This window comes from Phaenicophaeus curvirostris, chromosome 21, assembly GCF_032191515.1.
Source record: "Phaenicophaeus curvirostris isolate KB17595 chromosome 21, BPBGC_Pcur_1.0, whole genome shotgun sequence".
Taxonomy (NCBI): Eukaryota; Metazoa; Chordata; class Aves; order Cuculiformes; family Cuculidae; genus Phaenicophaeus; species Phaenicophaeus curvirostris.
The window spans coordinates 4,160,229-4,187,177 of NC_091412.1; the positions used below are offsets into that span (position 1 = coordinate 4,160,229).

General features: G+C 43.6%; 1 protein-coding gene across 6 annotated transcripts in view; it reads left to right on the forward strand.

Moving 5' to 3' along the window:
* The window catches only part of AUTS2 (activator of transcription and developmental regulator AUTS2), a 767,857-nt gene that overhangs the window by 707,359 nt on the left and 33,549 nt on the right, over positions 1–26,949 (forward strand). The window lies entirely within an intron of this gene.

The following is a 26,949-nucleotide window of genomic DNA, read 5'->3' on the forward strand; positions in this document are numbered from 1 at the left end:
ATTCAGGCTCCAAGTTAGATCATAATCTTTTGGTACTGAAGCTTATACTTGAGCATTTATAAGGTTAAACCAGAACTAAATGGCTCTATGGATCGAATTAGCAAACTCTTGTTTGTTTGTGTGTTGCAAAGGTCAATTTTCTTGTCTTACAGCTTTCCTCCATGCTATGGTCTGTTTCCTTTCCTAAAAATTGGCTGTTGTACCTGTTCTTGTGTTTTCCCAATGTTTTCTCTAGATACATTATGTCCAAATTAGCAACTTATCAATTTGGACTTGGAGAGAGAAATGTGCTCGTCTCTACTGAATATGGTGGAGTTACTAGTGCTAATCTTGTAAAGTGTTTTCCTATACATGCATCTGCATAAATATTTTACAAAAATAAGTCTCTTCTTACAGGACCCTCTTGAAAAGTTCATTGTCAAATGCTGTCAGGTCATGAGGTCTATGAGCATTATCCTGAGATGCAGCCAGGATGATGGACAAGTTAGTGTAGGTAAAACCCAACTTGTTCAGTCAGTCAAGTCTGAACTGCTTCCTACAGTGTGCGTAGTGATGACTAGCACGGTGATTTCTGCAGGTTGCTTTGCACAGCCCGGTCCTACTAGATGTTAGGTGTGTTTGTGGGCATGGTGGGCGTGAGTCCAGCTTACAGAACAGTCTCCTGTGGACAGCAGGTGAAAGCCACAGAGCAGGAGAGAGGGCTTGCTACTTTATAATTGCTTTATCTACTTCTCTTCACACTGCTCCAAGGCTGTAGGCATGGTGCAAGCTGCCTTCTTTTGGTGATGAGTCTCAAACGAGGTATTTTTCCCTTCTGCTTCCACAGCTGCTCCCTTTATCTATATGCTGACTCTTATATTAAAGGTCTTTGGACCATCTTTTGTCCTGTTTGCACAGCCCCTCACACTCTGCCAACCAGGCCCGTGGCTGAGGCTTGTGGGAATTGCTGTAATATAATTAGATGTTGATAATAATCATCTGGCAAGCTGTTACACTTGTCTGGAAAGGGCTGGGTAGTGCGTGCGTGTGGGACAAGTCTGTACATCTTTTAGATTAATAAAAAATTAAGTCTGTCAGCAATCCAGCCTGTAGTAAATTAGCACCTTGCTTAAATAGTTAGCAGACAACTTCAAGTGGGAGGTGGCGTTTTAATAGTTAAGCTGGTTTTCTCTGTCTTCACATGCCCTGTCCAGCATCTCATCTTATTCAAATAACCTAATTGCTCTCCAGCCTTTCAACAGCACATCATCTTAGCACCTTGCTGCCAAGACAGTTATTCACTTAAAGGCCTCATTATGTTTTGCCAGTATATCGAGGGCCAAAAATAACTTGACAATATCTGCTCAACACCCAGGTCTCTAAATGACAAACAAATAATTGGGTGAAGCAAACCCTAAGCACAGTGCAGCTGACACAAGCCATGGTGTGCAGAGCCCTTAACAGCCGCCGCTCCGCCTGGTTCATGTCAGGGCTCATCTTTAAGCAGCAGATAGTGCTGAGATGCCGGGGTGACAGCTCAGGAATTGCCGTGCTGGGTATTGCAGCCAGTAAGGGGGTCGCTCTGGCAGCCGGTGACAAGTCACTGTCATTTTCCTGCAGGTAAATGGTTGACATCTTAGAACAAAGGCTTAACAATAGCATTGCAACAAAGCGAAAAATCACAGCACATACTGTCGTCTGAAAGGGTTTGTGGGTGGGCCAGGAGATGATCCATCTTCCCCTTTTAATCTGAGATTATAATTAATTGAAAGTTGATTGCTATGAGTGGCTGTGCATACATAAAAATTAGATTAGCCAGTAAATTGTCTCTAATGATGTTTTTTATTGCTCTGGTAGTTTACACAAAGGCAATGAATGAGCCTTTCTTTGGAGCATCCTAACAGGAATGGCCTGGGTGGAACAGGATGGGCTTTGAGGTCCTTTCCAACCCAAACCATTCCATGATTCCATGATTCTAACTTGCCATCAACCAGAACCCCAGGATCCCTGGAGGTGTTCAAGGCCAGGTTGGATGGGGCTTGGAGCAACCTGATGCTGGGAGTTGGACTGGATGATCTTTAAGGTCCCTTCCAACCCAAACTGTTCTATGATTCCACAATTCTAAGTGTATGACAGATGCCATAACTTGAAATTTCTTGTACTGCTCCTTTTCTTAACACCAAAGTTACCTTTTCTGGTGTACAACAGCCACGCACGGGAATTAACGTTTTCCTGCTAAAAGGCTTGTACTTGCTTTTTAGGCATAGTCAGTGGATGCATAGCGGGGCAGAGGATGGAGCAGCATTAGTGTTACTGGAAGTGGTTCAAAAAGATGCCAAGGGGGGAACCTCAGTTGTTTTGGCAAAGAATCTGTAGCATTTTGCTGCCACACTTTATGATTCTGCTGCTGCTAGCAGGTAAAATGAGGTGTGGCCAAAAATTTCAGGCAGTTAAGGAAACTTCAAAGCTTAAAATACCAGCCTAATTTGTAGGTTAAAAGTTTGCTTTCATGATTAGCGTGTCTGTGTTGTTTATTCTGCTAAGTATATATGGATGAAGTAGTTTGCAAATGCAAACAAATACAGGAGACCAGAAGTATGATTCCATCTTTGAGCTGATTCTTCAGGAAATGATAAGCAGAGTTATGCAGTTTTCATTTGGATATTCAGTTGTTGTTCACTTTCCTTTGGCTGAGGACCATGAGCGCTGCTTAAAATCCATCACTGGGCATTCACTTTCTTTCTGCAACTTAAACTTTGTCCTTTGTAGATAGAGTGAATATATTCTGTTAGGCTATGTTTTTAATACATAAAAAGCACGCAGATAACTTGCTGTGACAGGCAGAAGGTAAATTATTTCCCTAGATCTCGGGCAGTTTAGACTTTTTTTTTTAAATAGAAAGAAATTGCTTGTACTCTATTTACCTTTACCCCCAAGGAGTACACGTGAGGTGTAGGCATTGCATACTTTTTGACATGGTGTATTCAGGTTTTCTATTCATCACGGCACCACGTAGCCAAGAAGCGAGCTTCCCAAAGGCGATTTGGTGGTGCAACATGCCGAACCTTGCCTTGTCAACAGGAACATTCCTGTGATTTTATCCAATAGCAAGTGTTGTGCAAAGTGGGCGATTCACGGAGTAATAATTCATGTTGTGTTGTGAAAATTAGGAAGAAACAGCTGCAAGATCTGGGCTGCTTCTATTTAAGCATTAAACTTTAAAACTAGAAGGAACATCAGAGAATAGCTCGGGAAGTGCAATGTATTGTATGTATGAGCTGGAGGAGATGGGATTTGGGACAGAAAGTCTACAGAAGTGAATTTTTTAATTTGTGGAGGAGTCCTGCAGCCTTTTGATACAAAACAAGTTGATAAGAAAAACAGAGAGTAGGTAACAACCGAGGTACTTGGAAGTATTTGAAGAGCAATGCAGACAAACAATCACCATCAAATTACAGGGAAAATTCTTCAGTCCTTGACCAAGTGTTCTTGAGTAAGAGATTGGGGAGGGGTTGCCCCCCAGGCTACTGAGGGAATGCTATTTAATGTTCATGTTGTTTCTCAGTATGAACTTGCTCAACATGAGCCTAGTGACCCTCCTGAGGACATTATGGGCTTGTTGCTGTTCTTTATTTGACTCGGCTTAAACATGTTCTTAACTGATGGAAAATCTTAACCCATACAGCCGCACACACGTTTGCTTGTGTGTCTGTGCCACCTCTCTCTCGCTGATTTAATGCTCTTAAAGTCATTTTTTATTGAACGCTGTGCAATCAAAGCCACTGCTGCTGCTCTCTTTGAGCAAATGAAAGGAGGATGGTCTGAGTGTGGCACAGGCAGAAAGGTTGATAGTTTGGGACAAAAATGTGCTTTCAGCTTCACTCATGCAATTTTGAGGAACGTGATTTAAATTAGCTTAAATGGCTTTGTAGAGGTGGGGATTGCTCAGAGTTAAATCGTACAGTGACATTTCAGCTCCTGTTTTCTCATGTATGAGATGAACTGTAGAATGGAGGCATCCCTTGGACAACAGCGGTTAGTTTTCAGGACAAAAGCTTTTACAGTTACGTGACATTAAAATCATGTATTTGAAAGGTAAACCAAAATTACATGGCCTCAGGTTTCTTTTTGTAAGCATTTGCAGGAATGCAGTTTCAAGTACATATATCTTATGTATGTGTTAATAATGCTCTGTTGTTTGACATGATGTCTTGCCAAAAATGAAATCATTAATGAACTCCACAGGGTATTTCTGCAGATCCAAAGCTGCTCATTACGTCTATTTTTAAGTACATTGCTGTTGATGGCGAGGGGAATTTGTTGAAACCTGTAGCATAAAACTTGTAATTTTGTTTGCTAACACTTGCAAAAGATTACAAGTGTGATCCAAGGCCCTTTGAAGTCAAAGGGAGTAATGGGATCATTAGCGTAGGAAGTAGTACATGTTTTTCTAATATAATACTTTTATACAATGCTCTGGGAAAAGCTCTCCCTCCCTCTCACTCCTCCCGTGTGTGGAGGGACCGTATGTGGGGGTTTCTTTCCGAAGCACAAGCTTTTGCAGGGGCTAAAAACTCGTCATCTTCAATGTCCATGAAGTCTCAATGCCCACAAAGATCTAAGAACTTCACCTTATTCTTAAAGCCAGTTTTCTCGACGAATACTTCTCTGCACAGAAGGTGCATGATGAGAAATACCTGTATTGGCATAGTAGGTATTACCGAGGGAAGATGTTTCCAGAGACCTTTGGTGTCAGTATTTTGCTCTGTGAGCCTCTCTAGTCCCAGCCTGATTATGGATTTACAGGCTTCTTAAAGCAATGGAAACAAAGGAGCATCAGAGCCAGCTAGGAGAGCAGCTTTTCATACAGCAACGTGGGAAGAGCCTCTTGTTGCAGTGGGGTACAAAGCTGAAAAAATTGTTACCCGTGTCTGCAGAGCAAGGGAGTTTCAGTTTGCTGCTGGTGTTGGGTTCTCTGCAGATTTTTACTGGGTTTTGCTGAGACATGCTCCCGATTGTAAAATGGTTCTGGAGCTGACAGACGTTGCTCAAGGCAAATTCTTTTCATTAAAAAAGGATTTAACTAATTAGACCCGACTGTCAGCTGACAGGTTAATTGATAAGGGAAGTGGGCCCAGTAACCCAGAGGTGAGATTATATTGTGACTTTAAATCTTTATAGTCTCTGATAAAACCTAGTCTGCCACTGGAATGTCAGAAAAGTCACACTGGCTTTTTTACAAGGCACAGGGCCTGAAAAGATTTGCAGAAAAAAGCTGCAGTTTCCTAAAATTCATTTTTCAAAGTCAAGGTCTGATCCAGCAAATGTATTCAAAGATAAGGCTCATTGAAGCTGATTCAGTGAAAGTTTTGCACGTTCATTCGCTTGGGCTCACACGTGGTTCAATCGCTGCATGGTTACAGGCCTTATGAGGAGCGGCTGAGAGAGCTGGGGGTGTTTAGCCTGGAGAAGAGGAGGCTGAGGGGTGACCTCATTGCTCTCTACAACTACCTGAAAGGAGGTTGTGGAGAGGAGGGTGCTGGCCTCTTCTCCCAAGTGACAGGGGACAGGACAAGAGGGAATGGCCTCAAGCTCCGACAGGGGGAGGTTTAGGCTAGACGTTAGGAAAAAATTCTTTACAGAAAGGGTCATTGGGCACTGGAACAGGCTGCCCAGGGAGGTCGTTGAGTCACCTTCCCTGGAGGTGTTTAAGGCACGGGTGGACGAGGTGCTGAGGGACATGGTTTAGTGTTTGGTAGGAACGGTTGGACTCGGTGATCCGGTGGGTCTCTTCCAACCTGGTTATTCTGTGATTCTGTGATTCTGTGATTCTGTGGTTTATGTGTAACTTCTTTACTTCTTTAATTAGCTAAAATAAAACTTAATGTGTCTTCTTTTTAATTGTTGAAATGAGGAATCCCTTTGTCCAATAAATATTAGATCTGGAAATACTGTTTTCTTATCGTTTGCTTTTTAAAATGGAAATGAGCTTGGGAATGTGTTTAGTGGCTGATAGGAAGGGAACAGGGATACAGGGAGCCTGGCTGAGTCTGTGCTGGGACCTGCAGATGGATCTAGGCTGAGATGCGATGCCTTTATCAAATACATCTGGTGATCACGAGTGACAAAGAGGAGGACTTCTGGTAGTTATTGTTTCAGTCATGTGGAAACCATACTCTATAGAGTAGAAAAGACAAGTAATTATGGCAAAGTCTGGAAAAATCACACTGGAAAACTGTCTTGACCTCCCCTCAAGTCCAGGAAAGCAGTGGGAAGAGGCTGTGGTGGGTGAAAGCCACTCATCCCTATTTAATGCTTTTGGGTTTGTTGTTCCTTACATCTGGATGAGAACCTCATTTACGTTGATGCGTCCAGGTAGCATCTAGGCAGGAGAGAGCCTGGCTGGCAGTGTGATCGTGGGTGTTTGTGTTGGGTGAGGGGAGTCGGACCTGTGTCAGATGGTGTGAAGGAATTAAGGAAAAATACCAGGCAGAAAGGTCTGTGTGATTTTTGCTGTTGTAGAAATCTAAGCACAGCTTAAACCTATTTTTTTGACAGTCATTCTAAGGAAAATCACTAGTATAAAGATACAGGTTTCCTGATAAGCTGAGAGCAGCGTATCACTCATCGGATTCAAAGGAAGGGATTTCAGCTGTTATAAATGAGGTGATTTAAACTTGCTAATAATATCTACAAGTATAAGTTTTGGGGGTGTGATTTCTAATGATTTATAATAAGGTTTGTATTCATTGGCATATGAATACCTGACTGTAGGGGCTGAGACATTGCTGCTGCGGTTCTTTCCTCTTGGATAGAATTAGATGCAGGGATTGCATGTATCAGTATAATGAACCCTGCTACGGTGTCAAAACGTAGAAAGTCAGTGCTACGGTGTCAAAACGTAGAAAGTCAGTCCCATCATAAAGTCTAAACCCATCTTGTTTTCCTTTTCCTTCCCCCTCCCCATGCTCCATCTAAAAGAAATAACTGAAAATAACTGAATGAATATAATCCATTTCTCCAAAGGAAGAGGAATAATTGCCTCCAGACTTCTAACTTACCTGCCAAATTACATCCTGATGTGACTTGCAGTGGACAAATTATAATCTTTTGAGACAGGGGAAGAAATGATGGAGTCTGTAAGTGACCCTTCCCTGGTAGGCACAGTCAAAATGGAACTAAACTTGGCAAGTGATTTGCACTCGCGTCGGGGAAGAGTTGGTCCTCAGGTCATCCTTGAAAGGCATTGACTTATGAGTGGGAGGAAAATAGCTTGCAATGCACGCTGATGGCCTGGGGTTGAACAGAAGGCAGTCTCAAGTGCTATCACCATTATGCAGACCACAAGCTCTGTATTCCACCGCTTAAGAAAAAAACCCAAACCAAACAACCAGAACAAAACAATGACAATAAAAGACGCAGAAAAGGAGGGAAATCTAACCAGAGAGGCTGGTGTTTGCAGAGCTGGTTTTGCAAAGGCTTTTTACACACTACAGAGCTGGTAGAGATGGCCACATCAGCAAGATTTGAGCATCTGTTTTGAAGGAATCCAGTATTTCCAGTTGTGTCCCAGCACAGAGATGTTCTTTTGTTCAGCCCAGCAGATTTTGTAAGCTGTTCCAGGCAGCTCTTGGTTATTTAAGAACACTGGTGCAGTTATGGAGCAACAGCTGGTCTGAGGGCTGTGTCTTGGTTTACTTTGTAATCCAGTACTTTGCTTAAACGCAGAGCAATTTCGGGGTGCGCTTTTGTGGTGTTGTGTAGGTATCAAACAGCTGTATCTCTCTTGAAATTGCAGCAAGTGTGCAGGCTTCTACTTCAGTGAAGATGGACAGATTTCCATATGTTTCAATTTGTTTCAGACTTGGTTGTGGCTTTTATCCTGTTTTTAGTGTTGGGGTGACTTCTGTGGAAATCAAGGCACTGTGATGCGCAGGGACAGGGGCAGCTGGAGGAGTTGGCTCCCAGGAGGTCCTTTACAAGTGGATGGGAAAGGTGGTGCTTTATGATACTGAGTGTAAAAGTTCATCTTGAACTCCAGGTGATACCAGTGAAGAAACAAAACTTCATTTTCAGATGCGGAGAGTGTTTTATGCAAATTATTTCCACAGACGCTACTCAAAGCCATATCTTGTCTGGACCCAAGTAACCTGAATGATTGGTGAGGCATTGGCACAGGTTGCCCTGAGAGGTTGTGGATTCCTCATCCCTAGAGGTGTTCAAGGCAAAGTCGAACGGAGCTTTGAGCAACCTGATCCAGTGGGAGGTGTCCCTGCCCGTGGCAGAGGGGTGGAACTGGATGGGCGTTAAGGTCCCTTCCAACCCAAACCGTTCTACGATTCTGTGAAGACTTAACAATAGTTACAAGCTCCAGTGAATGCTGTATCATCAGCTGTGTGGAAAAATAAAAGACCTCAAAATGTTGTAATTCCTGTGTACAAAGGATCCTGGTTTTAAGCCAGAATGGCTCAATGACTGTAATAACTTCTGCAACACCTGCAGTGTGTGGTGGGATTGGTTCCTGCAAGACACGTAAAAACTGAAATGAAATATTATATTTGTTTTTTTAAACCATATACGTTCTTACCTCACATATTTAGATGGATATGGATATGGATATGCATGCTAATACATGTAATGGTTTCCTGGCCCTTTCAGTCTTGTGATTAAGTCTGACTTCTGGTGAAATGTTGCTCAAAGTGACTTCCTAACCTCTTGCAGAGGAGTCTGACAATCTTTGAGACTCAAAAACTCTTACCTGCTTGCTTGATACTGTTACTCAGTGCACACATTGAGGTCCATATAGGTGCATCCACAAAAATACTTGCTAGCTAAAAGCTTTAACTTGCTCCGTTTGGATGGTGTCAGGAGGTTGGCAGATCTCCTAGTTGAAGCTGGAAGTCTTTTTACAGCTGGAGTTGTCTAAAAGCTGAGTTTGAACTTGGTGTTGTGGTTGTTCATGAGAATGATGCTGCCATTGGAGATGATGCTGGATAGAAGAATGAAGACTGGAAAAATAGAGAGGGGAGTGAATTCTTCCGTCCTGCCTTATGTTTAAGAGGAGCCATTGTAAAAAGGAGCAGGTACAAGGTTGTGTCTCACTGTAAAATGGATGGTGAAAAACAACACCTTCCACATCCGTGGCAGTTTCTAGAATAGTTTCGATTGGGCTTTTTTTTCACCTCTGGAAGACTAAATGTCATTTGGTAATTTGCTCTAGAAGATGGTAGCAGTGCTGTGAACATTTTCTGAGGGAAATGTGAGCTGCAGAGGTTTATTAATAGGATGTAGAACAATTATTTGTTTGTGTGCTTTCCCCCCTCAGGAATCTTTTCCTTTATGTTTTCTAAATGATACAAGACATCCTTGGCAGCAGAATCCCCACAGTGGTTAATGTCAGATTGTTATCAGATTTGGCAGTGATTGTTTTCTAATAATATGTGTGTTTTTCCCTTGCTGCCCATGTAAGAGTGACAGTTTGCTGAAACTCAATGCAAGATTAAAAAAAAAGGTCAGCACTTGCCATTTACATCCCCGAAAACAAACGATCTAGTTAGCACACATCTTCTAAGTTGTTGTTTATCTTCCTTTGAGTTATCTAAGAAAACGATTTCCAAGAGGCGGACAGGAGTTGGAGTTGGAATTCCTCTTGCTTTTAACTCCTGTTTAAATCTTATTCACGTTTGGGCTTGAAAAATAACTTCCCTACACTCCCAGCAGAAGAGCTGACGGAACGCCTTTCAGTTTTGGTCTTATTTGTAAGGTTTATCAAGATGTTTTCATTTAATAAGCTTCACAACAGCCTAGTTAAGTGATTAGTATCTTTTCTGAGATAAGAGTAGGAAACAGGCTTGTGTATGGGAGTGCTGGGTGCGAGCTCGCAGAAGCTGCCGTGTGCCAGGTTTCATTGGAATGGTTGAACTCGATGATCCAGTGGGTCTCTTCCAACCTGGTGATTCTATGATTCTGCCGGCTTGGATGTTGTTCCTGGTGCTGCCTATTGCTTGCCTGTAGCCTCACCTGGATGGTGCAGACTGAGAGCCAAATATTCCTCTTCCAAAAAGGCTTCGGCTCAGAACAGGTCCACGTCTTTTCCTGTTTCCCCTTCCTGCAGTGGGTTTGCACATCTGCTTTCTGACCTGAATCAGTGCAATATTAAGAGACTTTCTGGCTGGCAGACGCCAAGCTGGCCAAGGCGCTGGGGAGAAACGATTCTCTCTCGCATCTTCAGCCATGCGGTGATGGAAATGCAACAGCTGTCAGGATCCCAAACTGAACCATCAACTTTTCTCTGCCCCAGCCTGTTTCCTCAATGAAGCTCTGATTACGGAATGTTATCCGTCTCCCTGCGGAGCCCTGGCTGCTCCCCCAGCTGCCCGTCTCTCTCCAGAAGTGAACATGAAAGATGGACTGAGTTTGATCTTGGGGCAGGATTAACAACCGGTGATGTGTCACAGCAGGGAAGAAAGGGCAGCGTGTAAAGCTCTTCTCATCTGTTATGGCAACAAAACACAACGGAAGAAGTAGCTGATTACCAAACACAACGCAACCTCTTTCAGGAGGGGATTAAGGAGCTGAATGCACTTTTTCAGATTGAAAGCGATACAGTGTTAAATATAACCCTTTTAGACTATTTCTTCCTGGGGATTATTTTGGAAAAGCACGGTGACCCCGGATCAATGAACATCCCTTGATGCTGGAAGTATTAACTAGCAACGAGAACATTAAGCAAGCACACGCTACTGTGAGCTAATTTTTGCCTTCATCTCAAGCTTACTTGCAAGATCCCCTCGTCTCGTCTATGATATTCTGAGCCGGAAGATGAGCTCTTGTTAAATTTCGAGAGTGATTTTTGTCTTATTATCGAGAACATTAGGAAGTGCGTACTTTGTTTTAATTCAGTTACAAGTACCTATTCTTTGATGAGAACGTGGGATGTTTACAAAGAGGAGGTGAGACATGAAGGCCCTGCCCCAGCTGCCAGACTTGATGATGTCTGACTACACGCTGGTGTGGGAAAGGCCTGGCTTCAGCTTACAGAAGAATCCCATGAAGATTTAATTTCAAGAAAATAGCGCAGGTGGTGGAAGTATATTTTTCTTTCTGTGATTTTTTTTTTCACAGTTTTTTATGTACCACATAGCATATCAAATGATTATACATGTTTGGGTGAAATACCCCTCTCTGGATAGTCTGATATCCATTAGGATTGTAACGCACATTTGGAGTAGTCTGAGGCCATAAACCACAACCTGTCATGTTAAAACGAAAGCATTTTGAAATGAAATAAAGGGAACGGGGGGACAACGTGGAATGAGGGGAATGAAAGGAATAGTTGGACTCGATGATCCTGGAGGTCTTCTCCAACCTTGTGATTCTGTGATTACCTGGGATACTAATTTGTTATTTGTATTGAGAAGCACGTTCTTGTCATCACTGCGTAACGTTGGGCATTTTTGTTGCAATCTGGCTTGGTTAAAGCATCCAGCTCACTTGTGCCAAATGACACTGACTTGATATGTTATTTTAGAGAGTGGAACTTTTACTTTGGGTCGGTATTTAATCCGTACATGCTCGCATGTTGTGTTGGAGGATCCTTTGTTGATCTACAGCCCGCATGGATAGTTGAACATTCTGAACCACAAAGACTGAGGTACGAAATTTTTCACAGAAGGGGTCATTGGGCACTGGAACAGGCTACCCAGGGAGGTGGTTGATTCACCTTCCCTAGAGGTGTTTAAGGCACGGGTGGACGAGGTGCCAAGGGGCATGGTTTAGTGTTTGATAGGAATGGTTGGACTCGATGATCCGGTGGGTCTCTTCCAACCTGGTTATTCTATGATTCTATGAAACAGACCCTGTTCAATGTGCAATGTAAGTGGATGTTTTGAAAGTCATTTCTCAAAGGTGGCATGCCAAGAGCTTGGATAGGATAAAGCTGAGCATTTATTGTCCTTAAGGGTTCATTAGTGTCTTTTAAAGCTGATGTCTGCTAGCTGTAGTGGTGGGTTCAAAACCAGGTGTGGTGCTTACCTTCCTTTCCCCTGTAGTTTCAAGCAGGTAGAACTTTGGAGGCAAAAAAACCTGCAGTGATTCACCCACAAGGTGGTTGCACTTAACCAACATCTTATGTACATTTGCAACATCTCTTCACCATAGCATTATTTCTTTCTTTTGTGGGTTTATGGTTACTTAAACAGCTTACAGTTCATTCAAAATATTATTTCATATGATTTTGAGAAGTGACTTTTTACTGTGAAAACCTGTAAAATGCCAAAGATAATGTTACCTGCTGGGTGCGCAGCCCTGGAAGGAATCAGCATCTCAGCTGCTTTACTGTTACATCTTCTGCATCATTAGCAAAGCTCAACAACAGACTCTTGTCTGCTATTAGAGAGCCCTTGCCACTATTAAGAGAAACTGAATTACCACGGAGTGGTAATAAGATGGAGCATTGCTGCCTTTCATGATTTTATCAGGAGTCTCATGATCTTTTTTCTCTTAGATCCTGCAGTAATATCATTATATGAAAGGCACTTCCTTTCATGAGGCTAAAAAATGAAATGCAAATAAAGAAAACTCTGAATATACATACCCTGTTTTTTAAAGCAGTCTCGTAGAAGGGAGACATTGACTCCTGGTGGTTTTGTATACTTGGGGTTGGAAGTATTACAAAGTTTTGTCAAGGTGGAAGAAGCAGCAAAGTGTCTCGCACAGGCAAAGCTTTGTATTTTGTGTCCCTGATAGGATCCTTTATGTCCCGGACTGTGGCTGCAGCTGATTTGCAGGGGCTTTTCCTTCTCCCGAAGCCTATTTACTCCTGCAGAGATCCTTCACTGGCTCTTAGCCTGGAAAGAGAGACCCATCCAATAAGACAAGGGGACAAAGCTTGCTTATTCCTCCCTTTTGTCCTCTGTGGTTGAAAATGCATTATCCACTACAGCCAGCTGTTTGGGGAAGAAATGACGCTGAGATCAGTGATCAAATTCTGTCAGGGATTGCACCAAGTTGTTAGTATGTCCAATGAATAAATGAAGTGAAATATTGTAATGCCAGTACTGTGCAGAAGACTGCTTTTCCCACCCTTCGGACCAGCATTAATACTGCCAGAAACAACTTCACTGCAGCTACTGCTGTTAATACTAAACTTGTACAATGTATATCAAATTAAATCTGGAGTGCTGGGAGTGGAGTAACCACACAAATAATTCCCTTGAAGATTTCAGTTTGCTTTGGCAGCCTAGTTGGTAAGTGCTGAGATAAAAGTCCTGCCTGGAGTACCCCATGTTAACCAGGCCTTCCATGTGAAATGTCTCCACTTGTTTCAGTCAATCTTAACAGCTACTTGGCTTTGAACGAGAGCACTCTTGTTTTCTTTGTGGTTTCTTTAGATAATTTCAAGCTCAAATGTGACTGCTGTGATCCAATGTCTTTGAGGCAAAGGTGGTTATAAAGTTGTGGTGAAAAACAGTGGCTTGTAACTATTAGGCAAACTTGTCTTTGCAGCGCTGCGTGCGTCTGATATTTGACAGTAGCAAAAGCTCTCCTGGAGAATGAGAAGTTGTTGTTTATTCATTAAAAGTCTGTTGAGCAGTGAAATGGCAAACTTGGTTATGAAAGCACAATTATTTGGGTTATTCAAAATGAGAAAAAACCAACCCTGAGCCCTAGAGTGAGGTAGCCAAACCACTGAGTAGACCAAGCAATGGGAGATGAGATTGTGCATTAGCAATTGCCAGATCGGGGCTACTGGAAGAATGAACTGTTCATGAACAGCTACGGCTCCTGAATTAACTGGGATGATTCAGTGAAACAACCTCCGGGCAGGTCAGTAGGTGTTTTTGTTCGATGCACTGAAACAATTAAAAAAAGATGTAAATGATTAAAGCTTGAATGTTAGTGACTGTAATAGAAAACATTGCTGTTGTTTAAAGCAGTTGATTAAGGCAGCCTTTGAAGGACATGGTGTTTTCATAGAATCATAGAATCACTAGGTTGGAAAAGACCCACCGGATCATCGAGTCCAACCATTCCTATCAAACACTAAACCATGTCCCTTAGCACCTCATCCACCCATCCTTTAAACACCTCCAGGGAAGGTGACTCAACCCCCTCCCTGGGCAGCCTCTGCCAGTGCCCAATGACCCTTTCCGTGAAAAATTTTTTCCTAATGTCCAGCCTGACCCTCCCCTGGCAGAGCTTGAGGCCATTCCCTCTCGTCCTGTCCCCTGTCACATGGGAGAAGAGGCCAGCACCCTCCTCTCCACAACCTCCTATCAGGTAGCTGGAGAGAGCAATGAGGTCTCCCCTCAGCCTCTTCTTCTCCCACTGGAAGACAAAGTTGAAGAAAAGGGTTTGTAGATTGCCAGTGGAGATGTTTAGAAATATGGAAAGGCCATGGTGTGAGAAGAGGCTGGGAGACTGGAACTGGGTACTGAGGGAATAGCAAGGACATAGGAAGTATTGAGGTTAATGCTGGAATCCATAGCTGAAGTAATCCATCTCCTTCCTACGTGTACAAGGCCAGGACACGTGCAGCACATCTGTGTGGAGCTGGTCAGGTTCTCACCAGGCAATGTTGATGCACCCAGTGGTGCGAAATAGCTGGGAAGGAGTGGCCGTGGACCTGAGAGCAGGTGAGGCTGGCTAGAAAGCCATGGGGAAGAGGAGAGAGGGAGGTATTTCTGCACTGAGGCTTGTTCATAACCTGTCAGAGTGTCGCTGCTGTGCCAGCGCTGGGGACGTCCTGTGGGGTGGGAGGTCCACGGAAGGTCCACTCGAAGCACCTGCTCTGAGGAGGGGCTTGAGGCAGCATTGGGCTTCGCTTTCCCTTCCCTTCACCCACACATTGTTCAGACCTGTGTCCTCATGTGCCCTGGTGAGCTCGGCCATGCAAACACCACCCTAGGAGTGCCTGGAAGTATAATTAGACCCTTGTGAATGGTTGATTTTTATCTTCTTCCCACCGGTGGCTCTGTGGCCCAGTCTTGATTTTTCTTTGCTCTGTCTCTGTGGAACAACATAATCATCCTATTTCCAAGTGCTTTATTTTTTTCCTCAGATTTTTTTTTTTTTGCAACAAAGATAGACTTTCACTCGGTACTTTGCAGAAGCATTTAATGTTGTTTGTTTTTAATCTGTTGTGTAATTAAAATAGATTAATGTTGTAGTAACACAAAAACCCTCGGGAGGTTTTGTTCTCTTTGTAAATATTCTCTAGGATCTCTTCTGCCTTCTAAACTGTGTGTAGGGAGAGTATTTAATGGGACCTGGGGAGAAAAGAGCCGCATTTTAAACTTAATATAAGAATTTAATTTTTAATAGGTTTCATTTGGGGGTAGAGTATTCATATTGGAGAGGAAATTAAAGTGTCTAAATGCTTTGTGCATAAGCTGTTGGAAAGTCTGTGAAGTGACGTGTGGGAAAAACCTTTCTTTTCTTTTTTTCTCTGATCTTAAAAGTAGGAAATTATAGAAAGCATTGTTTGCTATCGTTCACTGATATTTAACCTAGTTTTGCAAACTTACCTTTGAGTTTTCTTTCGTGGACGTAGAAAGGTTTATTTTGTAGAGAGCAGAAGGACCTCCCCTCCTCCAGCAGATCTTTGTCCCTGTGTGGATCTCGGGGGGCTTTTCAGAGCAAGGGAAGTTATTACAGGAATTAAGTCTCTCATAGCCTGTCGCTGGCCATGTGAACAAGTGAGGAATGGTTAACAGCTGCAGGTGCTGCCGTGGGGTTTATTCACATTCAAGTATCAGAAAATGCCTGTGGTCTCTCAAAATGGATGAGAAAGGTGAAAAGAGGTATTAACAGCTTCACAAAAGTGCTCTGCTCTTTACCTGGGAGAATAGACTCTGTGGTTTTCTTTTGAGGTTAGGGAGGTTTTGACTTTGTGCTATCATCTAATAGCAGGCTGTAATCGTATCAGCCTGCAGCGGCGGTGGGAAGCTCAGCTGTCGGTAGCATTGAGCTTTGCGCACTTCTAGCCCAGAGACTCTCGTATGTTGTGCCTTGCGAGGGAGGCTTCAACTCTCAAGCCACCAAACTGGAGATTGCTCACAGATTTGATTGCCATTGCCATCTGTGGAAGAGCACGGTGGTTTGAAAAGCTCCAGCTTCTCCTTGTGCAAGATCCCTTTGTAGAACTGGCTCCCGATGGCCGCGGGCCATGCCGGGCTGCCGGCAAAGCGAGCTTGACGTGGCAAGTGTAGACAAGCCGGCTGAATTAGGGGTTAGGCTGCTGTGTCTAAATCACAAGTTGATTTCATTTCTTTGCACGAGTTTATAACTAGTCTGTGTCTCAGTTTGAGCTACGTAAAGCAGAGGCTGCCGAGGTGCCCATGGCAAGAACCCCATTTGCAGGTAATGACCCCCTCTCGCTGCTACAGCAATAAAAGCAGTGATCCCTGCTGCATATACATTTCCAGGTCTGTGAGATTAGTTTAATACCTCGCCTTTATCTTGGCATTGTGGACTGCTTACTGTCTTCATGTGGAGGCATCAGAATGTCCTCAGGCTCTTTTGTAAGATTAAGAGCTTCCCTTGGCATTCTGACAAGGAGGAAATTTAAGGAACAAGCGTATTTAACTTAAAGCTAATCTGGTCTTTGTGAAAGCAGGAGGATTAGACCATTAAGTTCTACATACTTGGCAGGTTTGTGCTGCTGATGGCACTGATGAACGAAACGCTGTGGAGAGGTGAGCTGGAGACTGATGATGTGTTGGAGCTGGAAGGAGGGTACGGGAGCATTAGCAAAGCAGGGTTGTCAGGCCTTTGCTAGGCTGGGAGCAGTTCTGAGTCCACGCGTGAGCTGTGACGTGGCTGCAGGTCAGTTCTACACGATTGCATTTCGTTAAGGATGAACAGAACACGTAGACAAAGTTATTATGGAAAAGGACGGGGCAAGTCGCCACCCCTGCCTCATGCTGGACTCGCTGGAGCAGCATTGTGAGCAGTGTGCAACCCAACCTTGAACAATGACATCATATTATCCTTCACAGCATCTTCTCCTGTACCTGTGTCCCGAGTTCTGTGTCTCTGTAAACCTTCTGGGTATCTCTAAACTTGCTTTCTAACTAGAATTCACTTTTAAGCCTTACTCAAAGAAGTGTAATTTAGAGAAAACGCTTCATGTGTTTGCTGTGGCTCCTCCTTGTTCCTCCTCAGGACACATTTTCAAGCATTTTCAACAGTTTTCAGTAAAACTGCTGGCTGTTGCTGAATGTTAAACTGTCTTTTTTTCCCTGTTAGTCGAAACAAACTATAAGAAAGCTAGAAGTGGAATGAGGGTCTGGATCCCTCCAGAAGTGGAGTGTGAGAAGCCAGCATGGGTTTCGTCCTCAGCAAGAGCAGTGGGTGTATGCTGCTCTTCCTCTTTCTCTCTGACTCTATTTGACAGCCCTGCTTTGATAATAATTCAAAGAAATCCTCCTCACTTGCACCAGAACAGGGCACGTGTATATATGATAAATACGTCTTTTACAATGTGTTGATCTGTTGAATGGACCTCTTAATAATTACTTTATGAATGTTAATGAGCCCACTTCATTTTCTGTGTATTTTCTGTGTTGTACTGGAGATTGTTACAGTTTCAGCCTTTTGCATGTGATAACAAGGATTTTAAATGATTATAAAGTATTCATGGTTGTCAGGACCTAATAGAAAACTAAACAAAGGAGCTCAGGGCACGATTATAAAATGCTCGTGGCTGTCACTGAAGAGTGACAAAACCCTGCTAGGGACTTTTCAAACATTTGAGTGCAGAACAAGGAGTAGTGCAAGTATTATATATTACATTTACTTACTCATTTACTTACTCGGTTGCATCCATTAGACCATAGTGAAGAGTGCTGCCGTTCCACCAGGCTCGAATTTGACCTTTCTTTAATCCTTATCGTTATGAAACAAATACAGAGAGGCCTTAAGCAAGAGCTGATTCTTGGTTTGCATCAGACCCTGTCCTGGCAAGGTCATAATCTAAACAGCTGGAAAAGGGAACAGGGACAAGCACTGAGGTAAGTGCGTCTTGAGGGAGCCGGAGCAGAACTTCAGTCTCCTAGTCTAGTGCACCGTCCCTGAATCATGGTGATTTTCCATAGTTCAGATCATTTTCTGTATATGCTTGGAGATGTTGCAAGATCAGTTTGCCCAATATATCCTCAAGGGTTATTGCTAAAAGCGTCTCATAGCCTTGTAAGAAGCATGTGCTTCAGCATATCTATTACCTATTAAACCTGGCGAAATAATAGGGTTTTCCTGTGTCATAACAAATCACGCCTGTGCTAAAATAGCTGCAAACATTCTCTAAGACTTAATGAGCTCTTGCTGTTTTGTAGTGGTTCGAGCGACTTGTTATTGTGACTGTTATATGGTGCAGATTTATATTACTGAACCTGTCTCGTAAAAAGACAAGATGGGGTGTCAGGAAAGCTGCAGGAAGTGTGTGTGTTTCTGAGCTGGGTGGCACAGCAATGTACTTTTTTTTTAATGGTAATACAGTTTATAGGCGTGTAATCTTTTATAATTCTGATATGATTAAACAGATGTAGTAGCAGAAGACGTTTTTGCAGCGTTTAGGGGGTTAAAGTCCACTTTGACTTTCCAGAGCTGCTCTCCAACGAGTTTCCGCACCATCATAAAAAATACTAGTGCAAAATATCTGAACTAGAGTAAATTGAACACTTTGGCGATTCTAATGCTTTCATCTGAAGTCTCATGCCTTCAAGGTTGTGAAAAAGTCAATAACGTGAATTGGAAGGTATTGATTATTTCGCAGGGTTGCTGTTGAAACATCATATGTGCTTGATTTGATCTCCCAACACCCAGTAAACGTTTGGTTTTAGTTTCACCTCCCTGTGTGAAAAGAATTGAAAATACTATAAAACTGAAAGCGAGGGGTTTTTTTCCCCTAATTTTAAAGTATTTTTCTTAAACTTAAATAAATGTTATTTGTAAGGGTTCCCAATACTTCAGGATGGATGTTTCATGCCACAGATGGGCTTATTCTTAATTTACTTTGTAAAGCACTGAACCTTCTGTTTGACGCTGCCATCTGCAGCCCTGTGGATTTTAGGATATTTGGATAAGGCCCGTCTCCATCAGCCAGCTTGCAGAGCTCAACCTCTGCTCTTTGGAAACAAAAATGGTTATGAAAATATACTTTTTTTTCCCTTCTGCCTTTCTGCCTGCCCCTGTCTCACTGCTCTTGCTAAATGATAGCATGAGATTGGAATGAAAACCTCAACTGTGAGGAAGCTTGGGGTTGGAATCTGTAATATGGAAGATTTAACAGCTGTAGTGCTGCATCAGGGCTCTGTTGACTCCTGAATCTAAAGGAGCACCATGTTATCTTCACTTCATGCCCTTGAGCATTTACACTGTTCTACCTGAGACACATCTCAAAACAGAGAAAAAAAGAAAAAGGATCATTGTGGGTATTTGTAGAACTGGTTTGACTGTGAGATTATCCACAAGAGTGAAAATATTTACACCCCAGTTGGTTGAAAATCTGTCCAGTGAGTCTATTTGTTTAGCTAGCATTAATTACCTAAATCAGCTCCTCCTGGTAAAAGACTATTCAGTGTCTGGTTAATTTCCAAGATTCAAACATTTTGCTTTAGATTACTAGAATTCAGACAGAAACAGACTCACGCTGGTTTGCTAATGCAGTATTAGGAAAATCCACACAGAAGTCAGCAAGCTGGCATGGTCCTACCCAGGCACAGGGGTGTGGAGTGGTGGGACCTGAAACACCCCAACCTGGAGCTGAGCAATGCGGGAGGACTCAGGCTGCTGGCAGGAATGATGGGAGAAGAATAGAAACTGAACCCCTTCCCCACCATCCTGTCTGTAAACCCCGAGCGCATCCTTCTAGCCCTGAGCTGTGGTTAAGTGAGCTGAAGAAGCCTGTGCTGGAAGTTAAGGACGTTCTGAAATGCAGCCCTACGAGGGGTGCTTTCCCTGATCCAAGGCCTTCCAGAGGAGGAACAGAGAAGGGAAAATAAAATAAAATGTGAGTGGTTCAGCCATTGAGATTAAAAATGAAAGTTGAGCAATGACAACTACTTTCTCAATCATAGAATAACCAGGTTGGAAGAGACCCACTGGATCATCGAGTCCAACCATTCCTATCAAACACTAAACCATGTCCTCAGCACCTCGTCCACCCGTGCCTTAAATGTTTCATCTAGGCCTGATGGAGGGTGTTCTGATGCTGCAGTCCACGTCACGTCTGCAGAGGCAGAGCCAAAGGAGGCTCTGATAAGAAAGGAGGCGTTCTGTCCCCTGCCTCCAATCCAGTTATTCAGATAATGTGAAAATCCCTAGCTTGCAGTTTTGCAGAGTTCAGGCTGCCAGCTCTCTGAGGGTGAGCTGCCTCACCGGAGAGGTTTGGAGCACAGGCTGCTGCTGGCCCTTTGCACGGCTTTGAAATGAGAGGCACGGCGTGCAGTCCTGACCTGGGAGAGGGCTGTCACCACCACCCTGGGTCACAGGACACTGGAGGTGACGTAGACTGAGGAAAACCTGGCCGCATGAGGCTACACCAGCAGCGAGCAGGAAAGCCAATGACACCTTTGATTATACGACATGAAGATCCGTGAACAGGTACACCCCGAGCGCATTGGCACCTGGGCCACCTCTGCTGAGCCAGCTGGTGCTTGTGAGCCCAGGTGCCTGTGTCGTGTTAATCCACAAATCAAATAATCAGCTGCTGGTCGATTAAGAATTGATTCTCTTTGCATCCAGTTAAATACGTGCTTAACTGGAGGGAGGCCGAGAGCTTTAATACTGAGGCTGCTCCTGGGCTAGGGAACTGCAGTGGGTGCTGCCCCACAGGACTGAAGGGTGGAGGGACTTTGGCAAGTGTTTCTTTCAACCGCAATGTGGTTTGGAGGAAGCTTTGCCCGTTCGGGCTAAAAGTGGTTCCAGAAACAAAGAAATGATGAGAGATGAGGTTACTTTGAATTCAGTTTACTACATACGTGCTAGGGAACGGTAGCGCAGGGTGGGACCGCGTGGCCGAGGGTGGACACGTGGAACTGTGTCCCTGCTGGAGCCAGCACTGAAGCAGGAATCTTCATCTCCGTCTTCCAGTAGTGGACGTTGACATGCTCTGTGCATGTGGGATCTTGAGTTTGCTTTGTGGTGAGCAGCAGAAGTGGCAGAACATCTGTGGGAGCTCCAGCCTCTGTTCCCAGTGGTGCCTCAAGTGCTTCTTTCCCCCATCTGTATCCAGAACACCACTTCTTCCACATTTGTTTTAAATTTATATCTAGAAAAAGTTTCATAAAGTTAGTTTGACATATTCTGGTGAACCTGTAAAGTGGGAATAGGGAGATGGCTTCTCGTTTCCCTGCCTAACGCATTTAAAAGTAACAAGGAAATTGTTGAGTTGTAGAGGTCCCCAGTGAAAGATAATGTTAAGGTAAAGAGATTAGGAGGATTCAGAGGGTTATTACACATTTATAGAAATAATAAAAATATTATCACAGACCTACCAGGTGAGATACCACTTTGCTAGAGGGGACAACCCTCAAGGTTCGTCATATTAACTTGCCTCTTGCTGAGAGGGCTTGGAAGAGCATTCCTTGTGTGCAGGTTATGACTAAGTGCTGCACTCACATCATCTGCAACTGGTGGGAGTCAGAAAGCAAATATCCTATTAAATGGACCGTTGGTGTTATGCATTGCATGTGACCTCCATTCTCGTCCCTGGAATAGCTGTCTCTTCAGTTTTCTGATCTAATGTATGATGTGTTTTGCTGAACTGACACTCAGACGGGTGCCTTCTGGAGAGGGAAGATAAATGCAATAGTGTGTGTGTTTACTTAGTGGGAACAGCGGTGATTAATGGTGCAAACTGTTTATATGTATAAAGAGTCTTTGCTCTTATGGCTGGGAAAGCAGCTGCTGACAACATGGGGCTGTCCCGGGCAAGCCCTGCGATTCCTTCCCTCCGTTTGTGGCGTCATGGGGAACTGGAACCTGCATCGACATCGGCAGCACCACCGTATGCCGCACATACCGCGTATCCCAAACAGCAGCTGAGCAAACTTATGAAATCAGAATTGAGGATGATTATATTGGTTCTGAGGATTAGCACAGCAGGTAGCCGCGTTGGCACAGGGCAGGGTTTGGACCGAAGAATAAGTACACATTCTTTTTATTATTGCAGCTAATAGGAATCTGCCAGACTTTGAAGCATAGAAAAGGCTCACTGGCCACCTGTGAGCTAATCACACGGATTTGCCTCAGTCTGTATTTCAGCTCACTTGGAGCCTGTAATCTAATTTCCAAACAGAGATGAGAAGAGTGAACAATTCATTTTCTATTTTACATGGCTGTGCTGGTAAACTTTTAATCCTTTTAGAATTACAGTTCCTTGCAGCATGGAGGCAACGCCATGAAGTCCTGCGTTTAAGGCTTGAGTCTTTGAATGCACCAGTTGCTGGGTAATAATTAGCTTCAGCAAGGCACAGCGTGAGTCAAAATAAAAGTTAGGAGCATATGACATTTTTCAAATAGTGTTTTGAAGCTTACGGTGGCTAACGATTTCAGTTTGTACAGAACCCCCCCTGCTTTTTGGACTGCAAAAGTGCCCTACAGCAGTCAGGGTTGTCTTCAACTTCAGGCTTAGGAACCTGATATTGCTGTCTTTTCTGTGCATAGGACACTGTCATGTTGGTCTTGTATGCTACCAGCTAATTAACTATATCCTAGTTATGGTGCGAGTATGCATCTGGCAGATTTGGCTTTAATCTGGTCTTCCTTGCTCCCCATTTAATTTGGGACCGAAGGTATTTATTTAGACTTTTAAGCCAGGTGCTGAGCTGACTTTACGCCGGGGGTGCTTACGTCTGCTAAAATGTTTGTTCATACAGAAGCGCTTTAGAACGTGTCCACGTGGCTGCTTCTCAGACAATTTCTCTGTCATAAGAAAACCTCGTTGACTTGCTGATCTGTTGTTTTCATTAAGGACAGGTCAGTCAATGAGCGTACAGTAAAGGGGAGCACTGTTGCTTCTGCTGTGCAAAGGCTCTTTTGCTGCAATTCAGCGTCTTCTTAGTGATCTATATGGCCAGTGCAGATATCCAGATTTCTGGAAAGAAGCACTTCAGTTAGAGCCCCTTGGAAGACAACACATGTCTCAGTATTGAACAGGTTGCACATTCCTTGGTGCTGGCTTTGCTTCTTCATTCAGATTTTGTTTTCGGGTTGATAATAAAAAAACCTCAGCATCCAAAATTCCATTTTTTTACAAAACATCACGGCTAGTGTTCATTGGAGTTCTAGTCAATCTTCTAGCAAAGTGATAGGAATGAGGATGTACAGTGGTAAATGTGATATCCATCCCTCGGATGATGAGCACCATTTGACTTTTGTTCCACATTATAACGTGATCATCGGGAAGGGTTGAGGAGAAGACTTTTCTGATCACATGGAGATGCTTGGTGGGGTTGACACATTGCAGCTTGTTGTTCCTCCAGGTCTGTTGGAGAGCAGGCACTGTGCTTGAGAAGTACAATAGTACTATCAAAAACCCTATTTCACAGAGTCTTTTTGCATGTATTAAGGACAGAAAACTCTAATGTCATGGATAAATGCAGAAAGAGTAGTTCAGCTAGACTGAGTAAAACATGCGACGCTGTATGGAGTAATTTAGGATATAACAGGCCCTTTGCTGTACCAAAATTCACTCTACAGGGAACCAAGAACGGTCCTGAAGTCCTTGAAACCAGAGCTGGTCAGCAGCACAGCCTTCCCGATTGCAGTTAATGTTGATACAGGCTGACAAGCACAAAACAGCATCTCTCTGAGTCCTGCCAGGCTCCCGTCATCTCCTCAACTCCATGTCTGGAAATTAATTTCACTTAGGCAAATAGTCAGATTGCATTTCACTTGTTTATGTGGTTTCAGTGACTGGGGAGGGCTGTGGTCTGACGGGTGTCCGGTTAGCTCAAGTAATTGGAACAAACTACTCAATGTTCAACAGATATAATGAGCAAGCTGGGAGAGCCACAGTTGTGAAAATGAGATGTCAAGGCAAAGCAAACCTTATAGAGTAATTATGTAGGGCCTTTCACTGAGGTCAAGAAGACATCATGAAATCTTCAGTCCTGAAAGGGCCCATATTGCCTGCAATGAATGATACAGGAGATAGTGATGATCCCTTATCAGTAGCTGTGATATAAAGCTAGAGTTATCATGGAGTCTTTAACGGCATGTCACATTCTTGTTTATAGAATGCTATAGAATTATGTAAAACCCAAACTGGTATGTGCCAAGGAGCCATTGACGTTATCATGCTTTTTCTCGATGTTATACTCTTTTCTATTGTAATTTCTATAAAATATTTTTAAGTCCTCTAACACTGTCCTGCACAGGAGGAAACTGGTGCACAGAGTCATGTTTACCTACAAAGAAATACTTTTAGTAATTATGTGACATAAAGGCAGTGAAGCACAAAATGGAGTGGTACATCTTCAGTAAAGGTACAGCCGATGTTTAAACCTGTTCAGTAATTTGGCCCTTTCTCCCCACCTTTTAAATCAGACAAATTCATGGGATGTGTTTTAGCTCCACACAAGAGTTGCAGACATTACTAGACAAGCATAATTGAAAGGTTTAATGAGACCTTTTGTTGGCCAGGAACATTAAAATCTCATACCTACATTTCTTGGTACAAGCCTGACCAGACGAATTGTGCCTCAGTGAAACTATGTTAGGGCGGATGGTTGGATGGTACCAATCTTTGGAAACACGAGAAAATGATGCCAAGCATGAGAATGCTGTAAAGCAACACTGGTTGGTGGTGTTGGTGATATGTAAGTTTAGTAGAGTTTTCCCCTAGACACTAATGAGATAAAGGTGTCATTAAAAGTGAGCATTGTCATGCTCATGCTGAGCTTCATCTTGGTGTTAGCAAGAGGAGCACTGGAGTTTTTAACACTCTGTGCTTGTGTTGACATCATGCCTTTAAAAATAGAAAATTCTGGGCTCTAAAGAACAAATTCACAGAGGAACTGGTGGGATGTACCTGGTGAATTATGGGTCTGACGCCTCTCGTGGGGAATCATTGAGTTATTGCTCTGTGTAAACATATCACACAGATCTCTTTTGTCCTTCCTGTGTTAAACTGAGCTGTCATGCTAAATTTGATCAGTGTTCATAAGGTTATACTTTTCAGGCTGCTTTTGAAAGCCGGTTTTGTTCAAACCCATACAGATAATCCCATCACATAAGAGCAGGATGAGCCAATGTCATGAGCATGTGAGGGAATATTGTGGCCACATGGCCAAGGCAAATCAACAGTAAGGAAGGGAGGTGATGGAGAAACCCAATATATTTTTCTTCCCTCGCCCTGTGATGGGGTTAACCTTGTGCTAAGGTGATCCAGTCCCCATTGAGAACTGAAGATTATCAAGCCAGGCTGTGTTTTCTTTATGTAAGTGGGTTAGTATCCAGTACTGTCACCTGGTTTACTCTTAGCGGGCTTCAGGTGCTCTCACCATGCTTTGGCTTTGCCCACGGGGCAGGTCACTGTGCGTTTGTGGAGTAGCCGAAGGAGGAGAGGGGAAGGCACCTTTCCAGAACCAAACCAAACTGATATTGGACTGGGCAAACCTTTGCTAACTCCTCCCTGAGAGGCAGAGGGCTTCACTGCTGCGTCTTGGCCTGGGTCTCCAGGGGTTTGGTCTCCACCATCAGCAGCTTTGCCCCGCTCTATTTTGCGTGTGCGCTGGAGCTGAGCCAGTCAGGTTTGGGATAAGGAGAGGCATCCCATCCCATTCTCCCAGCACCGGTGAAGGAGACACACACCACCAACTTGCCTTATATCAGCAGAGTGACTAAATGTGTGCTTTAAGGGCACTCAGAGGGTCCCGTTAGGAGATTAAGTCTTGGATGATTTTGAGAGAGGGACATTATCTTGCTGAGCTGATTTCATTTCTTTGAGGTGTCAAAGTAGCAAATATTCAAATTACCATTATGGATCCTGAAGAAAAAGCAACCATGGAAGCCCAGTGTTACGAAGCAAGAAGCAAAGGACTGTTACCAGCAAAATGTAGCTGAAGAAAGGGAAGCAGAGAGTTGGGTTTTCTTACGGTCTGTTTGCAACATGCCATTGGTTTAAGGGCAGCTGAAGTCTCGAGTCCTCTGCAATGTGAAGGACAAGAGGGTAAACAGCAGCAGTTAGACATGGTGTAAGGGCATCTGTGGTAGTTGGAACTGGAGAGAGCTGCTTGAAACCATAGAAAAACCTCATCAGGCTGAGAGAACAGAGGCTGACAGTCAGCTTAGACAAACTCTGAGTAATGCACATTAAGCCAGAACATGTGGGTGCCTCCAGACCTGGCAGGGCTCCGAAGCAGCTGGAACAAGTCAAGGCAAGAAGGTAGGTGTTGCTAGAGATGTTTTCATGCAGAGCTTTGCTCCTGTCCGCAGGGACAGGCTGGGAACAGCCCCATGTGATGTGAGTGAGGAATCAGGTGGTGGGCAACGTGGGGATGGAAATGCTTTGGTAGAAATGAGCAGCCCAGCTAATAAGGGTCAGCGGCTTCCTAAAGAAAGCGTTGCCTAAGACATGTGATGGGATAGCAGAAAAAATAGCAAAAAGCGATCAGGTATGTGGGAAGGGTCTCGTAGTGAGAAGGACTGGGAAGATTGGAGCTGAAAAACATAGAGGAGAGGAAAGGAGAAGCAGCTTAATTTGGTACAGGAATGGGTATCACTGATGGTTTGTAGAGAAGTCTTTTTCTCACAGACTCGCCAGAACCAAGTGGAATTAAAAGGTGCGAAATAAAAACCTTGGAGAAGGAATATTTTCATATGACATACTAAGAAATTTACTGCCGTGGGTAAGAACTTCAGAATACTCAGAAAGGACTTAAGATTTATGTAAGTAATAAGTCCGTGGTTGTTATTACAGTTCTAGAAAACCTTGGAAGAAATTCTTGTGCTTTTGGGTATAAG